A 16,399-nucleotide genomic window follows, 5' to 3' on the forward strand; every position below is an offset into this window, starting at 1 on the left:
TGTGTATTTTTCTGATCTGTGGTGTGTCTCTTGGAGGCAGCATATATATGGGTCTTGTTTTCTTACCTATTCATCTACCCTATGTCTCTTGGTTGGAGTACTTAAGCCATTTACATTTAAGGTGATTATTGATAGATACATATTTGGTGCCATTTTATTCTTAGACTATTTTCCTCTATTTTTTTTGTTCTATTTTCTTCTGCTTCTTCTTAAAGCAAACCCTTAACATTTATTGTGAGTCTGGTTTGGTATTAACAAAATCCTTTATCTTTTCTTGTATACAAAGCTCCTTTTTCTCCTTATATTTTAAATGATAGCTGTGTTGGGTAAAGTAGCCTTGGTTGTAGGTCCTTGCTTTTCATCACCTTGAATATTTCATACCACTCCCTTCTGCCCTGAAATATTTCTGTCGAGTAATCAGTTGACAATCTAATTGGTGCTCCTTTGTATGTAACTAACCACTTTTCTCTTGTGGCTTTTAGGATTCTCTTCTTGCCTTTAAACCTTGTCATTTTAATTATGATGTGTCTCTGCGTGGGCCACTTTGGGTCCAAATTGTTTGGGCCTCTTTGGGTCCAAATTATTTGGGACTCTCTGAGCTTCCTGGACTTGTGTGCCTTTTTCCTTCACCAGATTAGGGAAGTTTTCAGTCATCAGTCCTTCAAATAGATGCTTGATCCCTTGCTCACTCTCTTCTCCTTCTGATCTTCCCATGATATGGATATTGTTATGCTTCATGTTGTCCAAAGCATTTTTTAAGCTCTCCTCCTATTTTTCAATTCTTTTTTTCTTTTTCTACCCTGGTTGAGTAGTTTTCCATATCTTGTTTTCCAAATCACTGATTTGATCATTTGCTTTATCTAACCTACTGTTTATTCCTTCCATATATTTCAGCTATTGCATTTTTTAACATTTCTGACTGGTCCTTTTTTATGGTTTCTATGTCTTTTTTTTCATGCTGTTGAGCATCCTTATAATAATTCCTATAAACTCTCTCTCTGATAAGTTACTTACCTCCATTTTATTTAGCTCTTCTCTAGGGAAATTGATTGTTCTTTCATTTGGGGTCTGTTTCTTTGTCTTCCCATTTTGGCTGCTTGCTCATAATTTCCACCTTAGTTAAACTCTGTTTTTCTTCACCACTTTGAATATCGTATCACTCCCTTCTGACTTGTAAGGTTTCTATTGAAAAATCTGCTGATAATTTTATGGAGTTCTCTTGTATGTAACCAGTTTACTTTTTCTTACTGTCTTCAAAATTCTTTTAGTCTTTGATGTTTGACAAGTTGATTATATGAGTTTCAGTGAGTTTTTGGATTTATTTTATTTTGGGAGTTTGGGAGTTTTTAGATCTGGATATCCATTTTTTTTTCCATACTTCAGGAATTTTCAGCCTCCTGGTCCTTTCTTTCTCTGTCTCTCTGTCTCTCTCTTCTGCCTGAGACTCCTATAATGTGTGTGTGTGTGTGTGTGTGTGTGTGTTTGGTCTACTTGATGGTATTCTATAAGTACCTTAATCTTTGTTCACTTATTTCTTTCTTTTCTTTTTTCTTTTTTGTTCCTCTGAGTGAATCATTTCCAAAGGCCTGTTTTAAAATTTGCTCACACATTCTTCTGCTTGGTCTAATCTGTTATTGAGTTCCTCTAATAAATAGTTCAGTTCAGTTACTTAATTATCGTTTCCTAGTATCCATTAGATATTTCAAAATTTTTTTTATCTCTTTGTTGAAATTCTCACTTTGTTCATGCTTTGTTCTCTTGAGCTCAGTGAGAATCTTTATGACAGCTATTTTGAATTCTCTGTCAGGTAAATCATAGAACTCCATTTTTTAGGGTCAGTTTCTAGAGATTTATCTTGTTCCTTTGTTTAGAACATCTTCACCTAATTCTTAATTTTCCTTGAATTTCTTTGTTGATGTCTGTGCATTAGACAAAAAAGACATCTCTCCTGGTCCCTCATAATGGTCACGACTGCCACAAATCAGTTTGACCAGCAATTTAAAGACCTCTACAAACTTTTTTCCTCCTCAGGAAGAAGTAGGTAGTTGTGTGTGTGTGTGTTTCTTTTTGTCAGTTCCCTCTCTGGTGAACCAGGCAGGGCAGCTATTTGGGTGCCAACCCAACTTACCATCTCCATTCTCCCCCGGGCTGCTAGTATGTGGTGGACTCATCTAAATTCCAGAGTTGGCAGGACCAAGTCCTCTGGAGAGCACCTTTGGAGAAATTGGGGTGCTATACAAGCAGCTCTACTCTTCCATTCCCACGGGAAAACTGAGACTCCAGTGTTTTATTATGGTCCTCCTGTCCATATGGGATACAGGCCCTCTCTTGTAATCAGGAGTCACAAGTCTCTCATTTTTAGACTCCTGGTGCCACTGAGCATGGCATGGCTTCAGAGATCCCACAAGATCTGGCTTCTGGGAAATAACCTCTTTTGTTTTGGAGTGGTCTTGACCTTGGGAGAGTGATGTGGCCCCCAGATACACACACCCATGGCTTAGTCTCTTCCTTCACAGCCCAGACACAGGGATGGGCACATGGGCTCCCTGGATGCTCAGAGTTGTACAGTGTGTGTATATGCAGCTTGCAACCTTGCATTTGGTCTCAGGCACTTGTGTTCTCTAGACCGTCATGGCCAGGGTTTGCCCCTGCCCACCTGGCCATCTGCCTGGGACAAGTGAGTTTTCATATTGTGTCTCTGATGCAGAAGCTGGATAGGTTGTGAGGGCTAGACGCCATATGGCCCTGATATCTGTATGGGATGTGGGGCCTCTCTCCATATTGCTGTGTTTGTTTTTATCTGCTTTCTCTGCATAGGGCAAAAGGGGAAGCTATGGTGTTTTCCATCCCCACATGCCATCTCTGTTTTCCTCTAGGCTCTTAGGCTGTGGTGGATCCATCCAGCTCTAAGATGGACAGAGGTTATTCCTCTGAGATCCCTCTCAGAAAAGTTGGGGCACTGGACATGTGAACAAATCCTTTCACTCCCCTATGAGAAGTCAAGATTTAAGGGGTCTCTTTCTGATTGAACAGTGCTGCACTGGGGGCAGGGACTGCAGCCAGAGGGTGTCCCAAATCTCCCTACCAGCTTTCATGAGCCTGGTTTCATGGTCACCTAGAGTATAGGAGCTTTTCACTTAGTTTATGGATTTCTCAAATATGGAATTTGTCCATGAATTATTGCTGAGTTAGTGAGTTTGTGGGGGAAGGATGGTTCAAAGCTACCTGATCTGACATCCTGCTGATGTCATCTCTTGAACACTTAGTATCGGTAACACACTACTCACCTCAAAACTCTGGTATTCAGACACTATGAGAACCACATCTGTGGACATTCATCTGTGTTGTAAAATGTACAAAACTGGGGAGAACCAAGATGGCGGCGTAGGTAGACACACTGCGCCTCCTCGCACAACCAGAACTGACAGAGAATCGAACAGCAAGGGGGACCAACACCAAGGAAATAGAAAATAAATATTCATCCAGACTGGTAGGAGGGGCGGAGACGGGCACCAGGGTGGAGAGGACTCACATGGCTGTGGCGGGACTGAGACTGGCGGAGTGTGGGACAAATGGCGCAGGCAGTCTGAGCACTAGCAGACCCTGCGGCCCCACATTTGCACAGATAAACCCAGAGGGCCGGACTCAGAGTGGCGGAGAATGGGGCAGGCAGAGCAGTGGGTAGCAACCCGCGGCACCACATTCGCCCACAGATAAACTGGACGAATGGCAGGGAGCGAAGCAGACTGCGTAACCCACGGCTCCAGCTCAGGGAAATAAAGCCTCAAACCTCTGATTGAAAACGCCCGTGGGGGTTGGGGCGGCAGCAGGAGAGACTCCCAGCCTCACAGGAGAGGTTGTTGGAGAGACCCACAGGGGCCTAGAGTGTGTACAGGCCCACTTACTCGGGAACCAGCACCAGAGTGGCCCAGTTTGATTGTGGGTAGCAGAGTGAAAGATTGAAAGCCGGAGGAGAGTGAGGCGGGCGCCACAGCTCCCACTCGGCCCCTCCCCCACGTACAGCATCACAGCGCTGTGACCAGCATTACCCTGCCCTGGTGAACACCTAAGGCTCCGCCCCTTAAAGTAACAGACGTGCCAAGACAAAAAAAAAAAAAAAAAAAAAAAAAAGTGGCCCAAATGACAGAACACTTCAAAGCTCCAGAAAAAATACAACTAAGCGAGGAAGAGATAGCCAACCTATCGGATGCACAGTTCAAAGCACTGGTTATCAATATGCTCACAGACTTGGTTGAATCTATTCAAAAAACAGATGAAAAAATGAAGCCTATGCTAAGAGAAACAAAGGAAAATGTACAGGGAACCAATAGTGATGAGAAGGAAACTGGGACTCAAATCAATGGTGTGGACCAGAAGGAAGAAAGAAACATCCAACCAGAAAAGAATGAAGAAACAAGAACTTGGAAAAATGAGGAGAGGCTTAGGAACCTCCCGGACGCCTTGAAACGTTCCAACATCCGAATTATAGGGGTGCCAGAAGGAGAAGAGGAAGAACAAAAAATTGAAAACTTATTTGAACAAATAATGAAGGAGAACTTCCCCAATCTGGCAAAGGAAATAGACTTCCGGGAAGTCCAGGAAGTTCAGAGAGTCCCAAAGAAGCTGGACCCAAGGAGGAACACGCCAAGGCACATCATAATTACATTACCCAAGATTAAATGCAAGGACCTACATCCAAGATTACTGTATCCAGCAAAGCTATCACTTAGAATGGAAGGGAAGATAAAGTGCTTCTCAGATAAGGTCAAGTTAAAGAAGTTCATCATCACCAAGCCCTTATTATATGAAATGTTAAAGGGAGTTACCTAAGAAAAAGAAGATCAAAAATATGAACAGTAAAAATGACAGCAAACTCACAGTTATTAACGGCCACACATAAAACAAAAACGAGAGCAAACTAGGCAAACAACTAGAACATGAGGGTTGTCATTAAGGGAGTGGGAGGGGGAGAGGGGGGGAAAGGTACAGAGAATAAGTAGCATAGATGATAGGTGGAAAATAGACAAGAGGAGGGTAAAAATAGTGTAGGAAATGTAGAAGCCAAAGAACTTGTAAGTATGACCTATGGACATGAACTATAGGGGGGGAATGTGGGAGGGAGGGGGGTGGGCAGGATGGAGTGGAGTGGGGGGGGAAATGGGACAACTGTAATAGCATAATCAATAAATATATTTAAAAAAATGTACAAAACCCAGTCACATGTGAATTACCAGTAAGGATGTTTCTTAATATTTTTCAGAATGCATTTTTTAAAAAAACTAGGGTAAATTAATTATTGGCTTTCTTTGAATTGTGCAGAGAAATAAGCATAGTGAAAATCTTCACCTTTCTCACTTCTTTCACATTCTACACTCATTCAAATCAAGTACTCTCTCTCTTTTTAATCCTCACCCAGGGATATTTTTTCATTGCTTTTATAGACAGAAGAAGGAAGAGAGAGAAACATCAATGTAAGGGAGAATCATTAAGTGGTTGTTTCCTGTATGTTAGTAGACCAGGGATCACACACACCCAGACTGGGGGTCAAACCCACAAACTAGGTATTGCCATAACCGAGAATTCAACTTGGAACCTTTCATGTATGGGTTGATGCTTCAGTCAACTGAGCCACACTGGCCAGGGCCAAATCAAATACTCTTATTTACTGCTTTACATGCCTGATAGTATTTGGGTGTCCATAATATATAATTGTGTTAATTGATACATTGTTATTAAATGATCCAGAACTTCAAAAGCATTAAAAACACAAACTCTCTTTCTAAAAATTAATAACCTATGAGTACTTCAACAGCAGATGACAAGCTTCACTCAGTTGTTTATATATGTGTACATATATGTACAAAGATTTTATAAATAATACATTAAGAAAGGCTATTTCAGATTATAGAATTAGTCCTGAGGTAACTAGTCAGAAATCTAATAATCAATGTCCAAAGAGATATAGTCAATTAAACTTTAGTTTATGTTGATGTTGGTGTTGAGTGGATTGAATTCAGTGGGTGGAACACCACAGTATGAGGCAGGCATATGAGGGCAGGTTTATCCTGGGAATATCTTATTGGCCTTGGGGAGAAAGGTTAGAGAAGGCCAGAAGTTGTCAGGGCTCCAGCTAAAGGGGCTGATCTTGAATCTCACCTGGACTTTCAGCTAAAAGCACATGTTCCAGGCCATTGTGGCTGAGGTGGACCATACTGAGGTCTACAATATTGGTGGACACACATTATAGCTCTGAGCTGAGATTTGCAAATGTGATGAGAAGCATGTGATGGTGAGGAGATGGGTACTAACACAAGAACTGGCTCAGAGGTTAGACAACGGTACGCCTGTGGGCGAAGTGCCTCTATCTCAACAAACGGAGCTGGGGATGAGGTCTGGGTCTTCGTGATTTTAACCATACATAACAGGCCCCATTGTTTAGTGCTGGCTCAGTCATGCACCTTGACTCTGAAGCCAGAGTTTCTTTGATTGCCCTACTGAGCCCCGCTAGCATCTTTCTGAGACAGAAGTCCTAAAGCATTCCTGATTTGAGACTAATACTTTCTATCACCCTCTACCTGCATCCTGTGCCCTATGGGAAGAAGCTCTGATAAAATGGACATATTTTCTAAAATATGCTATGCTTTGTTTTATGTTCCTCTTCTTGGACTTTTTTGCTGCCTTTTCTTTTCACTGGAATGATACACTGACACTGATTCTTGCCCGAACTGTGGCTAAACTTCCTCACCCTTGGAGGCTACTTTGGATGACCTCCCAAGCCAGTTATTTAAGTGCTTTTAATAAAGAAATAAAGATCACTAGGCCATTTCCCATGTTACTCAGCTGCTGAAATGTTTCAATGACATAATATTTGAAATTGTTTGAGGACTAAAATGATAATAAATTTGAAAAATCCATCAGTTTGATTCAACAACAGCATTTTATATATTTCTCAGTACCTTCAAGGAATTTTATTCATAATATTTTTTTGCTTAATGTCAGTTCTTTACACTATGTTATATTATTCATGTTATTACAATTTTGTGAGATTTGGGCTCAGCCTTGTGGTTATGAGTCTGCTCTTAGGTAAATTTAATTGTTAAAAAGTATGCTCTTTTTCCCTCTCAAAGTATTTCACTAATGTGATCCAAACTTCCCATTATAAAGTGGTTCTCATCTAGATATTGCAACTACGTATTTTAGGATTATCGAGTTATAAAATTGTTCTCATGAAAATATTGCAGCTAGGAATATTAGGCTTCTACAGGTAATGGCAAAATTACACATCATAGCATTTCTTCTTTTTAAGTACATTTTATTGGTTATGCTATTACAGTTGTACCAATTTTTTTCTCCCCTTTATCTTCCTCCACCCTGCACCTCACCACCTGCCAGCATTCCCCTCCCTTACTTCAAGCCCATGGGTTGCACATATAAGTTCTTTGGCTTCTCCATATCCTATTCTATTCTTAACCTCTGTCTATTTTGGACCTACCAATTATGCTTCTTATTCCCTGTACCTTTTGCCCCCATTCTCCTCCTCCCCCTCCCCACTGATAACCCTCCATGTCATCTCCATTTCTGTGATTCTGTTCCTGTTCCAGTCATTTGCTTAGTTTTTATTTTTGGTTTTTAGGTTCAGTTGTTGATAGTTATGAGTTTGTTGTCATTTTGCTGTCATAGTTTTTGATCTTCTATTTCTTAGATAATTCCCTTTAACATTTCATATCACAAGGCCTTGGTGATGATGAACTCCTTTAACTTGACCTTATCTGGGAACACTTTATCTGCCCTTCCATTCTAAATGATAGCTTTGCTGGATACAGTAATCTTGGATGTAGGTTCTTGACTTTCATACTTTGAATACTTCTTTCCAGCCCCTTCTTGCCTGCAAGGTTTCTTTTGAGAAATCAGCTGATGGTCTTTGGGGAACTCCTTTATAGGTAACTGTCTCCTTTTCTCTTGCTGCTTTTAATATTCTCTCCTTATCTTAATCTTGGGTAATGTCATTGAGATGTGCCTTGGTGTGTGCTTCCTAGGGTACAACTTTTTGGGGATCCTCTGAACTTCCTGGACTTCCTGGAAGTCTATTTCCTTTGCCAGATTGTGGAAGTTTTCCTTTATTATTTGTTCAGATAAATTTTCAATATCTTGCTCTTCCTTTTCTGCTTCTGGTCCCGCTATGATTCACATGTTGTAACGTTTAAAGTTGTCCCAGAGATTCCTCAGCCTCTCCTCATTTTCTTGAATTCTTGTTTCTTCATTCTGTTCCAGTTTGATGTTTGCTTTTTTCTTTTGTTCCAAATCACTGAGTCCTAGTTTCCTTCCCTTCACTGTTGATTCCTTGTATATTTTCCTTTATTTCACTTTGTATAGTCTTCATTTCTCCCTTCATTTTGTGACCACACTCAATCATTTCTGTGAGCATCCTGATTACCCGTGTTTCTAACTCTGCATCTGATAGGTTGGCTATCTATTTATCACTTAGTTCTTTTTCTGGAGTTTTGATCTGTTCTTTCATTTGGGCCATCTTTCTTTGTCTTGGTGCACCCGTTACATTGTAAGGGCAGAACCTTAGGTATTTGCCAAGGCAGGGCAACTCTCTTCATTGCATTGTGGCACTGTCTGTGGGGGAGGGGTCAGAGAGGGAACACTGCCACTTGCTTGGCTCTTGCCCCACTTTCCATCACTTCCCTTGCTTCTCACAAGTTGATTGTGCCCTTTTAGGTGCTGATTCCCAGGTGGGTGGATTTGTGTATGTTCTAGGACCCCACGGGCCTTTCCAACAGACTCTCCTGTGACACTGGGAGTTTCTCCCACTGCTGCAACCCCCACAGGTTTTTTACAGTCAGAGGTTTTGAGTATTTAGTTTCCAGAGCTGAAATCTTGGGTTGTGTGGACTGTCCTGCTCCCTAGCTGTTCCTCCCAGCTTATCCGCACACAAATGTGGGACTACCCGCTCAGCAAGCTGCCACCTCGCCCATGTGGTCTGCCACTTTGCCGTACTTTCTCTGTGCCCCAGCTCTCCATTTGTGCCCTTCCTACCAGTCTGGATGAATGTTTAACTCCTTGGTTATTAGAATTCCATGCAGTTTGATTTTCTGGAAGTTCTGGTTGGTTTTTGTTTTTAAATTGGTTGTTGTCCTTCTTTTGGTTGTGCAAGGAAGTGAAACGTTTCTACCTACACCTCCATCTTGGCCCGAACTCCCACTGTGTTTCTTATAGCCATTAAGTTCCTCTAAAAATGTTTCCTTACACTGTAGTATAAAGAGACCTCTTTTAAGAAAAATAAATATGTAAGCCTTGTAGTCATACTCAACATTTTTTCTTCAATAAGTTTGAAATAAAAGACAAAAAAGACATGGAGAGAAAAATTTTTGACATTTGGGGATTCAAGTAGTGTATTGATGATAGTTACAGAAGTTGACAGAGACATTTTGTTGCTTGACAACACCACTTTATAGATTTTGTTGAAAATGTAGTAGCAAAATCTCAATATTTTTATAATTGTCATACTTTGAAGTGTATGAGGATACGAGTCATAGACTCCAAGTACAGGAACCATAATTAACCAGGTATCCAGACACCACAGTGTGGAATCTGTTGCTACCTTTGCACCAAGACCAAGCTGCCTATTGGCTGTTCCTAATCAATGACAGAGTACAGCAGGACACAAAGTCAGAGCCATTCCCAGGAGCAAGGAACTTTTTAGTGCTTAGCTCAGTGCTCCCAGAAGCCTTGACAAACCATCGTTAGACAGTGAGGCAGTCTGAAATGCTTCCTTTCCCCTCTCCAATTCGACCCCTCTTAGTTTGTCTCATGGGTATTTCCTCTAACAGAATCCTTTCTTATTTAGTTTAATTCCCTTTTGATGTTTGCTATTCTAAGGACAGAGACTAACAAATATGTAATCAATGACATAACAGTTTACATGTTTGCATGTCAACGTGGCTTAAATCCATTTCATTGTTGTAGTACCTTCTGCTTATAAAAGTAACACGTTCATTAGAAAAAGTACAAAAAATTCATGTCCCATTTTTTTCTGGTCCAGAGAATTAAATAATAGTAGAAAAAAATAGTGTCACAAAAATTTGTCCTGCCCTAGCATGCCTGGGAACTACACTAAAAGTCTGTTTTCAGAAGTTATTGGCAAAATAAACTCTGACACATTCATGCTATGCAGCTGTGAAAAATAAAAATTTAGTTGTATTTCTTATAGGAAAAATGTTTGTGTCATTATTAAATTCATACATACAAATGGAGAAAATCTGAAAGGATTCATACTGAAATGCTAATTTGACATTTGAGGTGGCCATTTTGACATTTTGGATGCTTTTTTAAATTTTTTTATTTTTATTGATCTCATTTGTTTAATAATAAAAGGGGTTATATTTCTTTGCTATTCTAGTGTCAAGCATTTTTGGGGGTAGGGGTACTGATATTAAGACAGATACCCTACCCAGGTAGTCTATTGATCTGAGAACACAACACTGCTTGCTTATCAGTTAAGTCACAAAAGTGACAATTAACTAAAATTTTTGGTTGGTGTGTCTGTTAGTATAACATAATATATCTCTCAGTATAGAATGTGTTTTTCAAAAAGTATTTTCCATTAGGACATATGATCAATATTAGCACATATCAGATTATAACCTGTAATAGAAATTTGTTCTCTTGTTGTTCTATCATGATAATTGATTATTCCCTTTAGTAGAATGGTTTTATGTTACAAAAAAAAACAGTACACTTTGGTCTGCTAAACTAAAATTGAGTAACGCTGGGGTCCCAGATCTTTCTCTAGCAACCTGTGAGACATTAGCCAAGCCCTGACAGCCTTACTTCAGCAAGCTACATGAGATAGATCTCATTCAATATTTTTATTCCATGCTTCCAAATAACCATTTTTGCTTTTGAATTGGTGATAACAGCAGGTAGAGACTTGCAATGTTCCCTTCTTTTTTATTCAGGGACTGGCTCCACCAAGCAGAAGTACCCTTGAGCTAGTTTAAATAAAAGAAATTTATACTAAGTTTGTAGTGGACAGTCTTATAAGAATCCAAGCCCAGAAACCAAAAGTGTGGCAGCCTGCACTGGTTCAGAACTGGAAAGTATGCAACTATGCCTGGCTGGTGTGGATCATTTGCTTAGAGTGTTGCCCTGTAAACCAAAATGTCACAGGTTCAATTCCCAGGCATGGTGTGTGCCTAGGTTGTGGGTTCAGTTCCTGGCCAGGTGTGTATGAGAGGTAACTAGTTGATGTTTCTTACATATATTTTTCTCTTCCTCTTCCTCTCCCTTCCTAGAAACTTCTGCTAAATCCTAATTTTATGTCTAGGTGATAAGTTATATTAAATTTGAATTATTAAAGAAATGAAGAGATTGTATAAGTTTTCCCCTGAAGTCAAGAAATCTATCATCTATCTATCTATCTATCTATCTATCTATCTATCTATCTATCATCTATCTATCCTTCCATCCATCTACTTACCTACCTACCTACCTACCTACCTACCATTGCTGGTAGAAGTCAGGCTCTTTCATGGGATTGTGAGAAAAGCATTTCACTGATCCATGCACAGGAGATTGTGGTGTGGCTGTGGAAGATTTATTCAGGTGGAAATGGAAGGCTGCTCTTGTGCCCTATCTCTATCTGTACCACCACGGAAAATGTCTAGTGGTATCTTCAGCAAGGCCAAACAAAAGCCAATGTCCAGATTTTCTGTTTCATTGTTCTGGCATTAGCAGTCTTAGTCACCGTCCAGGTGACTAAGGAACAGCTTAGTGCTGTTCCTGGCTATGCCGCTGTACCAAGGCTCCTGCCTGGGCCTGCATTTGGAGTCCACAGCTGCTAGACCTTCATGGTTGCTGCCAAAAGAAAGTATGAATGAAAGGGGTGAGCACATGTTCCCAAGTGAGAGAGGGCACTTCTTTATTAAGCTGAGTTATATTATCTCAGGTTTGGGACGAACTAGGCTCTTTTTCAAAATAACCAATCAACTTCCCAAGCTTTCACAGACTTTGGATGGGTCCACCTCCCAACTAATCCCTTCTTTCCTCAGGCTAGACTGACAGGCCTCTATGGTCAAGCACCTCCCCTTGGCACCATTTTGACTTTTATTACACATGTGCTTATCTTCCCCTGATCCCCTGATAAGCTGGTACTGAAGGGTTTACAATGCCCCTGGGGAGATTACCTGTTTGTCTTGAGGATTAAATCTCCTCAGTGGCAGTCCCCTGAAGTGTGTGAATGGGTCTGTAAATGCTACAGCATCCTGGTGAAGAAGCAGGCTCATGCTCCCCAGTTGGTTATGCTTAACAATACCCAGTTCCCTTTGATTCCTTACTTTATTAATAACCAGCTAACTGTGCTAACATTTCCCTCCTGAATACCTTTGGCCTTGTAATCGTACAATGGTAAATGGATGAAGATCTCATATCTGTAGCTGCTTCTTGATGTCAAGGGGCATAGTCCTGCCTATCTCCAGGCCCAGAAGTTCTTCCTATTTGCTAAAGGAAGAAAGGAGCAAAAGGAAAGAATCAGAGAAGAGGGATTTTGCAAGGTCCAGGTCAGTCCTCTATCCCTAAGAGGTGTCATATGTGATGTCTAAAGGCTGGCAATGTGGGATAAGCTGGCATCCTCGTTGTATTCCAGAGGTGACAAATTTGACAAAAAGGTTAAAATATATAGTCCAAAAATGAGGAGAATTATAGAAACTAAAGGTCTGGTAAGAGGTATAAACTAGGTGATAAAGGGCGGGACTAACTTTTCAGTGTCCCAGATTAAGTTGGAGAAGTGGCTTCCATAGAGGAAGGTATGTCACACCTGTCTGAAGTTCCCTTATATACCGTACCTAAACTAGGCAAAGGTGAACATTTTAAGATTTCCTCCCTGAAGACCTTTAAGCCTCCATTGTCTGAAACAATTTGGACATAAAAAGGAAAACAGTTTGAGGTGAAGCTGATAGACTGACCCCATACCTCACTAACACAACCTTTAGTCCTGACAACCAGTCAATCCAGCCAAACTGTTGAGTCTCATTTGAGGAGGTGATGATGCAGATGGGCTTTTAAAGTGAGGCCTATACTGTGTAAACAAGCAATCAGGTAAATAAAGTCATAGATATACACCCTATGAAAACAGAAGACAAAAACACAAAGGTTAATGAACACAGCAAATCATAAGCCAGTTTCTCAGTCTCCAAGAGTGTCAGATGCGAAGATTTCCAAATACAAGGCTTTGCTAGAATAAAAGCAAGCAGACAGTTTGACAGATCCTCTTTGTTTGCATTGTGAATATCCCCAGTGATTTCATCAGGTGCTGAGGTAAGTTCTGTATGGCATACACAGAAAAAGCCTTAGAAAAAGTTTTAGTTCCTAATTATTTCCAGCCAAAAAACAGGAGAAAAAAATGAAACATGAATTTGGAAAGTTGAAGAAAACCAGGAGAATTCAAAGACCAGTCCAGTTTACAAGTGAAAACAAACTTTGAAGACAATTAACTGCACTGAAGTTCAATATCCATAACTATGCATTGTGATTTCCGTTGAAACACAATTTTTCTCACTAAAGTAACCCTATTTTGTATCAAAGAGCCTGAATTAAGTCCAGTTTTAATTTGGCCTGATTATTTGTATGAACACAACAAGAATAACAATTGATCACACAGGCTCTTTCAAATCTGATTTGCTGGATGCTCACAAGGAACCTTCAGATTGAGCTTTAGTTTAGTCACTCATGGTGTAGAGCTGAGCCACACAATTGCCATCTGGCTTTACCTGTAATACCTATAGGTTTGGGTAAGTTCTTCAAGTTCCTCATGTCTCCAAAAATGTCTTGAGGTTCCCTCCTTTTCATCTTTCAGGAAAGCAACCTTCGTTCCTTACCTGGAAAGACTGCCATGAACCATGTGACCAGGCAAGGTAACAAGCTATTTCTAATGGGCTTTTATTAGCTTTGAAAGTCTATCTCAATTCCTTAAGGCTTTCTGGTGACATCTGGAATTCAGGCATGTCTCTCTTAGACGTGACATTCCAGTTACAGTCTTGGGTAATAAAACCACAATTAGAAACTGGTTTTTATTAATTTCATGCAAAGAAATGTATTGCCTATAGGAGACCGTTCTGCATGGCGTGGGCCCAGCTCCCACTCGGAAAGGCCAGTGGAAAGCGAGTTCTGGCACACAGGACCCACGCCCACGGATAGGCTCTCCCATGGGGAATCAGGCCTGCATTGTACCGAGGTTGCTATGAGACTTGCTTTTTGCTAAAACTCCCTCACCCTGAGTTGAGGCAGCAAATGTTTACTGCATATCTTTAAAGTAACTTCCTAAAATCTATGCTACACCTTCCAAGGATGAGTGTAACCAGTTCAACCAATTTTCCCTTTACATTTGCAAATATCCTTTTTTTCTGATGTATTTAGCAACATCCTCTCCTTTGTTTTCTGTAAAATGTAATCACCCAAGGTGAACCTGTGCATAGTAAATGAGGACCATCCTCAATGTAATGTGCCCAGAAAAGAAATAAAAGCCTGTCAAAGCATGGGTTGGGGCCCTCTCTCACTCAGAGAGTGGCCCTGCTGTCCTTTTTCCTCCACAGGACTCAGTAGTCCATGTGAATTTGTCTCGTCTCAGTCACAGTGAGTGATGAGAATGTTGTCAGCTGATGGCTCACAGATTAAGAGAGGAGCTTCACCCAAAATGATATGCAGGTTCCAGCTACATTTATAAACTCTATGGGAGGAGCAAACAATCTGAGTGAGGAGTTGGAAAGTCAGCACTTTGATACATCTATGGTCCAAGCATTCTGGGGGATAATTGACAGTATAATCCAGAACTTTCCTTGTTGGTCATACTTCTCAGCCTAGCAATGCTGTAACAGGGTACATCCAGGGCCCCCCACAAAGAAGGGTTTGTAATGGGGTCCAGAACTCAGGGTGTCCAGGAAATAGAAAAATATAGGATATCCTCACCCCCACAAGTCTGGACTGGGGCATGGGACACATGGAGCAGGGCCATTGAGAGTTATTTTGCATATTAACAGTTGGCCAGCTTCATACCTGATATGCAGAAATGGCTATTTTGCGTCTCTATAACAGCTGGCTACTTCATAGATAGTTAAGTAGCTGTGGCCATGCTTTGAGCCAGGGAGATAGGAGTGACATTAACCCATGCTGTGACTGGAAGGCAGCTCCCCTTTACAGTACTTGCATGAGAGCTTGGAGATGGTTGGCTCCATGCCACAGGGCCATGCCTATCCAGACTTACTATGGCAGCCCAGAAAGGCTGGAAAAATATGGAAGAGCTGGCAGGTGTAGCCAGTTGTGGGAGGAGTTGGAAATGGGGTTGCAGAGGAAGACTCACACTGGGATTTAAACCCAGGCATGGCAGCCATGCGGGGACTAACCTGTGGTTTTGGGGCTCCCTTGACCACGTGGCTTAGGAAGCAGGAAAACAAGGTGTAGCAGACATGCAGAGCTCTCTCTTAGCAGTTTGGAAGAATGCAGGACAGACAATGCAGGACTGGGGACAGAGACAATGCGAGACCTTGCAGGGAAGGAAAGGGGGTGAAAGGACTCTTGCTGGTGGACCATGGGAAGGTTCCATGTGGGTTTGGATTAAGAACTGGAGATCGGGGCAATGCAGCTGATGTGGTGCTGGGAACTGCAGGAGGCCTGCCAGCTAAGCACAGATTACTGACAGGAACTGGGAGCTACCAGGGCCATGGACTTCTATTGTTTTTACCTGAGATACTGTACCCCTGACTGGCCTGACTGCACAAATGGGGGAAGGAAGGACTGTGTGTGTTTGTGGATGTTTTAAAGGGACTTTGAGATTTAACGGCAACATTCCACCATTACTCTAAATCTGTATAACTTTTGAATAAATAGTTCCTCCCCTCTTCACCAAACTCTGGCATTGAAAGCCATAATCCCAATTCCCAGGCAGTGGGCAAAGAATCCAGTGACAGAGGGATGACCCCATAACCCCCAGGTCCATTCTGTAACAATGCTATTTAAGCAAACATCCCCCCAAATCAATTAAGGATGTGCACAAATACTAGCTATCAAGATTTTTATTCAAGTATTCAGGATGTTTCATTAAGAAACAAACTAAATCCCTCATAACATAAGGGCTTGTTGAATAATGTGTACTGTGGAATACAACACAGCCATTATAAAGGAAGTGGCATCAGCTTTATTGACATGAGAAAGAATCTCAATAAGGGGCTGAGTGAAGAAGGCAGGTTATGAAACAGTCTCTATTATATTTTTATTTTTTTCAAACCATTATATAAATGCATAGGAATCACCTACAAAATTATATACCAAAATACTATCAGTGATTACCTGAATAGTGCTGAGTGGGATTAGGTAGGATTTTAATTCCATTATTTTTATTTTA

The sequence above is a fragment of the Desmodus rotundus genome, chromosome 6, assembly GCF_022682495.2.
Source record: "Desmodus rotundus isolate HL8 chromosome 6, HLdesRot8A.1, whole genome shotgun sequence".
In the NCBI taxonomy this organism is placed as follows: domain Eukaryota; kingdom Metazoa; phylum Chordata; class Mammalia; order Chiroptera; family Phyllostomidae; genus Desmodus; species Desmodus rotundus.